This window comes from Oncorhynchus tshawytscha, linkage group LG16 (genome assembly GCF_018296145.1).
Source record: "Oncorhynchus tshawytscha isolate Ot180627B linkage group LG16, Otsh_v2.0, whole genome shotgun sequence".
Classification (NCBI taxonomy): domain Eukaryota; kingdom Metazoa; phylum Chordata; class Actinopteri; order Salmoniformes; family Salmonidae; genus Oncorhynchus; species Oncorhynchus tshawytscha.
In genome coordinates, this window is record NC_056444.1 from 72,131,976 (window position 1) to 72,141,328 (window position 9,353).

The 9,353-nt window shown below is 40.2% G+C and overlaps 1 protein-coding gene across 1 annotated transcript in view; it reads right to left on the reverse strand.

Annotated features, from left to right (window-relative positions):
- Positions 1-5,304, reverse strand: part of LOC112216289 (synaptotagmin-6-like) — a 42,084-nt gene extending 36,780 nt beyond the window's left edge. Inside the window, exon 1 of the mRNA XM_024376175.2 lies at positions 5,200-5,304. The gene's annotated coding sequence lies outside the window, so the exon portion shown is untranslated. The remainder of the gene's footprint in view (positions 1-5,199) is intronic.
- Between the last annotated feature and the right edge of the window lie 4,049 nt (positions 5,305-9,353).

A 9,353-nucleotide genomic window follows, 5' to 3' on the forward strand; every position in this document is an offset into this window, starting at 1 on the left:
ATATCATTGTATGCAGACATTTGACTGTATTTATCTGAACCAGCACATTATTTTGCAACTGTTATGGTGCTCTATCAGGAGTCAGAGTGAATTGGGAGAAAACAGAAATAATGCCCATTTCTAATTATGAATTCTCAAGCTTGGGTGGCAGGTAGCCTACTGGATAGAGCGTTGGACTAGTAACTGAAAGGTTGCCAGATCAAATCCCTGCGCTGACAAGGTAAAAATCTGTTCCTACTCCTGAACATGGCAGTTAACCCACTGTTCCTAGGCTGCCATTGAAAATAAGAATTTGTTCTAAACTGACTTGACTAGCTAAATGAAGGTAAAAAAAATGTAAAAGCTTGGAAAGTAGATTTAAGTGGAAATGGACAAAGATACATGGGTTTATTGATAATTTATCATTTGGAGGAGGCCTATAAAATCTACTTCAGTGCCCTCCACTAATATTGGCACCCTTGGTAAATATAAACAAAAACATTTGTGAAAAAAATGGCTTTGCTGTTTATCCTCTTGTTCTTTCATTTTAAAAAATTCACAAAAATTAATTAAAATTGATGTGAAATAAATGCGATAAATATTTTTTCCACAAAACATGTGTGTTATTGGCACCACTAAAAATGCTTATGAGTCAATTCTAACTGAAGTATATTCCCATTCATATTTGACTTTTTCAAATTCACCTGAGTGATTAGGAACACTTAAGTGGTAAGCCATGACTTCCTGTTTCACTGGGGTTTAAATATGATGTGACACACAGGCCAAGTTCCCATAGTCATCCATCAGCAAGGGAAAGACCCGAGACTACAGTAATGATATGCGACTAAAAGTTGTTGAGCTGCACAAGTCAGGAAATGGCTATAAGAAAATAGCTCAACTGTTAAAAATGGCCATTTCCTCAATCAAGTTTAAATCAACTAGAGATGTTAACAATCAGCCTGGAAGAGGACGTGTGTCTTTATTGACCCCACACACAGTGAGGAGGATAGTTAGAGTGGCCAAAAAATCTCCAATAATCACAACTGGAGAATTGCAGACAGTAGTTGGGTCTTGTGGTCAGAAAGTCTCCAAATCTACGATCAGACATAACAGTACATAACCACAAGTTGTATAGGAGTGTTGCCGTAAAAAAAACATTTGCTGTCATCAAACAACAAACTCAAGCACCTACAGTTTGCCAAACGTTATTGGAACTTTCAATGGGACCGGGTTCTATGGTAAGATGAGACCAAAATAGAGCTTTTGGAAACAAACACCAGAGGTGGGTTTGGCATAGACAGAAAGATAGCCATGCAGAAAAGTACCTCATCCCCACTGTGAATCATCGTGGTGGATCTTTGATGTTGTGGGGCTGTTTATCTTCCAAAGGCCCTGGACAACTTGTTAGAATACATGGTATCATGGACTCCATCAAATACCAGCAGATATTACATTGAAACCTGACTGCCTCTATTATGAAGCTTAAACTGGGCTGTGGTTGGATCTTTCAGCAGGACAATGATCCTAAGCACACCTCAAAATCAACACAAAAATGGTCCCCTCACCACAGAATCAAGGTTTTGCCATGGCCATCCCAGTCCCCTGACCTAAACCCCATAGAAAACCTGTGGGATGAGCTGAAGAGGAGAGTCCACAAGCGTGGACCTCGGAATCTGAAGTATCTGGAGAGAATATGTGTGGAGAAATGGTCTCAGATCATTAATATACAAATCAATTTATAGCATTTTTGACATGCGTTTTTCTGGATTTTTGTTGTTGTTATTCTGTCTCTCACTGTTCAAATAAACCTACCATTAAAATTATAGACTGATCATTTCTTTGTCAGTGGGAAAACATACAAAATCAGCAGGGGATCAAATGCTTTTTTCTCTCACTGTATGTGAACATGTTCATATTTGCTTCTATAACCTTAGACATAAATTACTGTAATTCAAGATAATCCATAGGATTTACTAAACTCCTGCCAGAATGCATTTAAAGCACCCAGAAAAGTCACATCTCTGTTGGAGATGCAGAAAACAAAAAGGAACCCTATTACATATGCTGTGGTCCTGTTACATATGCTGTGGTCCTGACACCATTTTGGGATAATGTCTGTACTAACATGTCATTGTGCACTTTATATCCATCCATATCCACGATTATGTCTGTTGGGAAATATAAATATTGGTGACCAATATCAAACAAAGTTTTGGTGTAGGTGTAATTGCTGCAAAAAAATTTATAGCTTTCAATTGTAAAGTATCATACTCACTGTCAGTAATGAACTGGAGGGCTGAACTATATAGTTACATTCCATTAGATTCAGAGTCTAATGGAATGTAACTAAACAAAATAAAATGCATATTTGATCAAATCTGGAAACCTTACATTGACCATCTTGAGATGTATGACATTTCCCTACAGACAGAATCGTGTTTGAATTATCAATGTATATTTGCTACGTTCAAGGACAGGTGTGGGCATGTTGTGGTGTGTATCGGGTGTAGTGGTTGTGTTGTTTTTGTGTGATGTTGTTTCTGTTTTTTCATGTTTATATATTTTTTCAAGAAGTGAACAAATTAGTCATAAAACATGCTGCTTGAAGAAAATCATACCATCCATCCCCTGTTTTCTGCTTCAGGAGTGAGAGAGAGAGTGAGAAACAGAGAAACAGAGGCAGAGAGAGAGAAGAGACCCCTGAGGTCATCCTAATCAACCTCAATCATGTCACGGCTGCTGCCTGCCTGCACACACGCCGCCCGCCTCCTGCTTGGCTCGTAGGGTCTAGTCTTTGTCAGAAAACTGATAAGGCTGGAAAGGATTTGTTCAGTTTAGGCTCCCTCCTACTGCTGTATACTGCTGGGGACAGAGTGACAGACAGCCTGGAACAGCACCATAGGAACAGGTGAAGGGATGCAGGGGACCCAGAGATAGAACAGCCTAATCTCTATGGGGGGACCAACATCTACCACAGAGATGCATTCAATCACCATCACTCATCACTGAATGCTCAGCCAGCCACAAACAATGTAAAGTGATTTGATGTTGGCTGAAAAATTATTTATGAACCCAATCCACTGCAACACCAGATCCTCTGCCAATACCAATACAATTCATGTAAGTTTTCAGTTATGAATACCTTACTCCTATAACTACTACTGTATATCCTAATGCACATTGAACTATTGAATGATTTTCTGTCTGATTCGTGTTGTACAGTACAGATGAAAGGAAACAAATGGTTCCCTGGTGTGTCTCACATTAGCTTGGCAGCAGACAGGGAGCGTTAATCAAAGGGACAGACAGAGTCGTGATCCATCCACTAAGGATTGATGATGAAACCCATGTGAGCTGTCCACAGAGAACATGAGGTAACTACCTACCTGATGGGACTGGGAGGTAACGCTCTGGAGACACCTGGGACTCACCTGACTCTGTGCTGCACATTTCATGCTACGCAGCTAAATGTGTACCCCTGATACCGTACTGTTGTACAGGACCACTGACTACATTGTCATATAGATAGACGTGATATAAAACACCAGAGACATTGACTACACAGTGATAAAGATACAAGATACTGTAAACATAAGAGATATACACAAGTTACAAACAGAACCAGTCAAAAGTTTGGACACATCTACTGAGTCAAGGGTTTTTCTGTTTTCTGTATTTTTACTATTTTCTAAATTGCAGAATAATAGTGAAGACATCAAAACTATGAAATAGCACAAATGGAATCATGTAGTAACCAAAAAAATGTATTTTAGATTTTAGATTCTTCAAAGTAGCCACCCTTTGCCTTGGTGACAGCTTTGCACACTCTTGGCATTCTCTCAACCAGCTTCACCTGGAATGCTTTTCCAACAGTCTTGAAGGAGTTCCCACATATGCTGAGCACTTTTGGGCTGCCTTTCCTTCACTCTGCGGTCCAATTCATCCCAAATAATCTCAATTGGATTGAGGTCAGGTGATTGGGGTGGCCAGATCATCTGGTCTAGCACTCCATTACTCTCATTCTGTGGAAGGGCTATTTGACCAAGAATGAGAGTAATGGAGTGCTGCATCAGATGATCTGGCCTACACAATCACCCGACCTCAACCCAATTGAGATGGTTTGGGATGAGTTGGACTGTATAGTGAAGGAAAAGCAAGGACCAAGTGCTCAACATATGTAGGAACTCTGTCAAGACTGTTGGAAAAACATTACATGTGAAGCTGGTTGAGAGAATGCCAAGAGTGTGCAAAGCTGTCACCAAGGCAAAGGGTGGCTAATTTGAAGAATCAAAAAATATATATTTTGATTTGTTTAACACTTTTTTGGTTACTACATGATTCCATATGTTATTTTATAGTTTCAATGTCTACAATGTAGAAAATAGTAGAAATAAAGAAAAACCCTTGAATCAGTAGGCGTGTCCAAACTTTTGACTGGTACTGTACAGCATATACAAGAGGCATAAAACAAAGTCAAGATTTTGACAAATTGACTAGAGATGCAAAGCTTCACATTGGAATTGACTGAGGCAGAAGTGGGAAAAAAGATGCAGCCAAAAAGTGTGGCAACAGAAAATCATTATTATCAAATATTTACACAGTGATTCATAAATGATACAGAAGAGTATGTGTAATCCAGCAACAGATACTATTAGAAAGAGAAACTCAGACACTGATTTGACACTGGTGAGATAGAAATAGTGGCAAAACATAATCAACACTTGAGCAGAGAGGAAGGAGTCTGTCACTGCTTAAAAAGATCAGAGGATCATCCCCACTTTGATGACGCACACACACACACACACGCAAACACAAGCACACGCACACATGCACGCAGGCACGCACACATGCACGCACACACGCACACACACACGCTTACACACCACCACAACACACACATGCACACACTCGAGCACATACACACGCACACAGCCACACGCATACACAATTTAATTATGCAACAATAATGAACTTGAACCATTCAGCAAACAAAAGCCAGAGGTGTGCCATCCGTCTGCCTGCCTCTGAGACCAAAGCATCACACAAACAAGACAGGGCTCTCTCTCTCTTCTCATCCCCCACAAACTAACAACCTGTTTCCCACACAGCCACATCATGAGAGAAAATAACCTGGAGAAATCAATGATCAAAGGAAAGAAAGAGCTCAAAGCAACAGATTTTCACCAACTGATCCAATATAAAGTGACAGCTTGTACTCACCGGTGACTGGCTTTCTCACTATGTTTCCATGTTCCCTCTCTCTCTCGCTCTCTCGCTCTCTCGCTCTCTCTCTCTCTTTCTTTCTTTCTTTCTTTCTTTCTCTCTTTCTTTATCTTTCGCTCTCTCTCTTTCTTTCTTTCTTTCACTCTCTCTCTCTCTCTCTCTCACTCTCTCTTCTTCACTTACTCCCTCTCTCTAACTCTTACTCTCGATCCTCTCCCTCGCTAGCTCTTAGACAGAATGAGCTTCCACTGCACTCAGGAACTCTGTTTCTATGGGGGCGAGGCGAGAGCAAGCCAGCCAGCCAGCAGGATACTGTACTGTAGCAAATGTTTAGGGGCAGATACGTTCTCACTCAGTTCCAGAGCAGTTACAACCGCTTCACAAATAGCCTCTCCGCTAATCCCCGTTGTGGTGAAACACCCCCAAACCACTTCACTTTGCTATCACATACAGATGTAGGATCTTAATTTGATCACCCTGTGATGCAAGAAATGTAATACTTGTAGTGTGTTTGAGGTTTAAAAATGCTTCAGAAGTTTGTCATTTCCACTTTGAAATTGCAGGCTTGATGTAACAACACATACAAAATTATCCACTAATTATAATCCACATAATAATTCACATTTCCTGTTGCTGCAGGATTATTTTCCTGCTGTAGCAAACTGGCTCAAATTAAGATCTACACCTGTAGTGGTGTGTATGTAAGTGGAGACTAGATGTGGATGTGCATGCAGCGGGGGACAGAGAGGGAGAAAACATAACATAATATACACTCTGTAAATACTGTAATACTGTAAATACTGTAAATACTATAATACTGTAATAATGTAATACTGTAATACTTTAATACTGTACTACGTAATACTGTAAATACCGTAATACTGTATATACAGTAAAACTGTAAATACTGTAAATACTGTAAGTGGTCTGTATGTTTTCTACAGAAAATATGCACAACAAAAGAGAGAGGAAGACATGTATAAGTTTAGAAGGCATGAATATTAATAAAGCAGACGTTCCTCCTCATTAATATATTTTTTAAAAGGTGAGTAGATAACAGATCCACCAAAGGTTTGTTTTATTTTCAGATTGAGATTAAGCAAATTTGTTCGACGGAAGATAAAATGTATTATATATGATGCTGCGAATACAAAACTATGGCTTTGTTTCCCTAGAGTGTTCTAAAATCTAGATGATCTACTGCAAGGAACACAATCAAAATGCATACAACATTGATGTAATATACTTGGGAGAAATTGTGCCTCAGTCTGCAGCTATAGCTATGTCTGAGGTCAGGCGATATTGCAGCACAATCTAGCACAGACAGAGAGAGAGAGAAAGAGAGAGAGAGAGAGAGAGAGAGAGAGAGAGAGAGAGAGAGAGAGAGAGAGAGAGAGAGAGAGAGAAAGAAAGATAGCAATACCTCCTAGCCTCCCCCTCTCTGTCTAGATTAGCATCAGTTTATATCCTCATCTGCCTTCAGCAGCCTAGATGCAGTCATCTCTGTACACAGAGAAGCACCCTGACCAGCCATCAGCCTAGATGCAGTCATCTCTGTACACAGAGAAGCACCCTGACCAGCCATCAGCCTAGATGCAGTCATCTCTGCATACAGAGAAGCACCCGGACTAGTCCAGATGCAGTCCTCTCTGCAAGCAGAGAAGCACCCTGACCAGCCAACAGCCTAGATGCAGTCCTCTCTGCACACAGAGAAGCAACCTGTCCAGCCAACAGCCAGAGTGAAGACGGCTTGAAATCAATTAAATACCCAACTACATAACGAAGACGTGTAAAGATTCATCTGATTTAAAGATTTATCATGTTGATATGCAAAATGATACAGTTGGCAGGTGCTCAATGGGACTCTGAAATATACATGTACAGTGCCTTCAGAAAATATTCCTACCCCTTGACTTTTTCCACATTTTGTTGTGTTACAGCCTGAATTCAAAATGGATTAAGAAAAAAAAATTCTGACGTATCTGCACAGAATACTCCAGAATGACAAATTGAAAACATGTTTTCAGACATTTTTGCATATGTACTGAAAATGAAATACAGAAATATCACATTTAGGTAAGTGTTCACACCCCTGAGTCAATACGTTTTAGAAGCACCATTGACAGCAATTACAGGTTTGAGTATTTCTGGTTAAGTATCGAAGAACTTTCCACACCTGGAACGTGCAACATTTGCCCATGATTCAAGGTCTGTCAAATTTATTGTTGATCATTGCTAATCTGTACAGGCTTCCTTCTTTTCACTCTGTCAATTAGGTTGATATTGTGGAGTAGCTACAATGTAGTTGATCCATCCTCCATTTTCTCCTATCACAGCCATTAAACTCTGTAATTGTTTTAAAGTCACCATTGGCCTCATTATGAATTCTGAGCGGTTTCCTTCCTCTCCGGCAATTGAGATAGGACGAACACCTGTATCTTTAGTGACTGGGTGTATTGATACACCATCCAAAGTGTAATTAATAACTTCACCATGCTCAAAAAGTTATTCAACTTCTGCTTTTTTTTTACCCACCTACCAATAGGTTCCCTTCTTTGCGAGGTATGGACAGTGTATTAATAGAAAAAGGTGTGTACAGCAGTAGTTACAGGATGAGCCTTGACTAGAATACATTATATACATATGAAGTAGGTAAAACAGTATATAAACATTATTAAAGTGACCAGTGTTCAATGACTATGTGCATAGGGCAGCAGTCTCAGGGTAGAGTACTGGGTGGTAGCCGGCTAATAACAGTGACGAAAGTTCATGGCAGGGTATTGGGCGGAGGCCGGCTAGTGGTGACTATTTAACAGTCTGATGGCCTGGAAGCGGGGTGAACAGACCCTGGCTGGAGTGGCTGAGGTCCTTGATGATCTTATTGGCCTTGCTGTGTCACCAGGTGCAGTAGATGTCCTGGGGGGCAGGCAGTGTGCCCCCGGTGATGCGTTGGGTTGACAGCATCAATCTTTGTAGAGCCCTGCCGTTGCAGACGGTGCAGTTGCTGTATCAAGCTGTGATGCTCTCAATAGTGCATCTGTAGACGTTTGTGAGGGTCTTAGGGGCCAAGACAGATAAATACTACCTCAGGGCTACAATAAGTACAACCTCAGGATATGCGGTCGCGGTGTCGGCTTGAGGGGAAATATACATGGTCGTGATGATGACAGAAGAGAATTCTCTCCGGTGGTAATGCAGTCGGCATTTGATAGTGAGGTATTCCATATCGGGAGAACAAAAGGACTTAAGTTCCTGTATGTTACCACAGTCACACCATGAGTAGTTAATCATGAAACATAATGCACAATGCACCTCTAACTGAGACAGTTCAAAGCAAATCGAAGAAATATGTTATACTGTGTGACAAAGTAATATGTGTGTCAAATGTGCTATTGTATTACAAATGTATTGTATTACAAAAACTATTCATGACAGAGAAGTTCAAAAGAGCAGGGATCTTATGACAGCGAGCTGATAGCAGCTGGACAGACACTTGACAGGGCAGCGAGGGCACGACAGTGTGTTTGAAGTGATAGGTCAACATCAAAGCTGAGTCAGTCCAAAGGTAGAATATTCTAGAATTTTGTAGGTTTGGTACACTTGTAGTGTGTTCTAAATCTATGTATATCCAAAAATGGTTATATTGCTTGCTTCCTATATGACACCCAAATGCTTCTATATAGAGCCCTTGAAGGCTACAGTATATAGGACTTTTTATGAAAAAGGTTCTTACATTTAAACTGAAGAACCACATTGGGTCTAAATAGCCTACAAAAGGGTTCTATATAACCTTTCAGGGTGCCGTATATGAAGCATTCATCCGATATTGAAAGAACGTTCCTAGAACACATTTAATCTGTTCTTTAACGGTTCCCAGAATGTTTAATTCGGTTGTGGGAACCTTCTGGTGAGAGCATTGAGGGGACATCACAAAAGATATGTTCCCAAACCACAAAAACTGTCATGATGTGCGGATGATTCTACAATGTTGGTTTAAGGGTACAAAAAACATTCAACCGGTTGTTACAAGAATGTTCCTAGTCTGTTGCTATAAAAATACAAATAAAATGATGTTCACACAACATACATTTGACCTTGTCTGGAGGTCCTCAGAACATTTCAAGAACATTTACAAAATGTCATACTTAAGA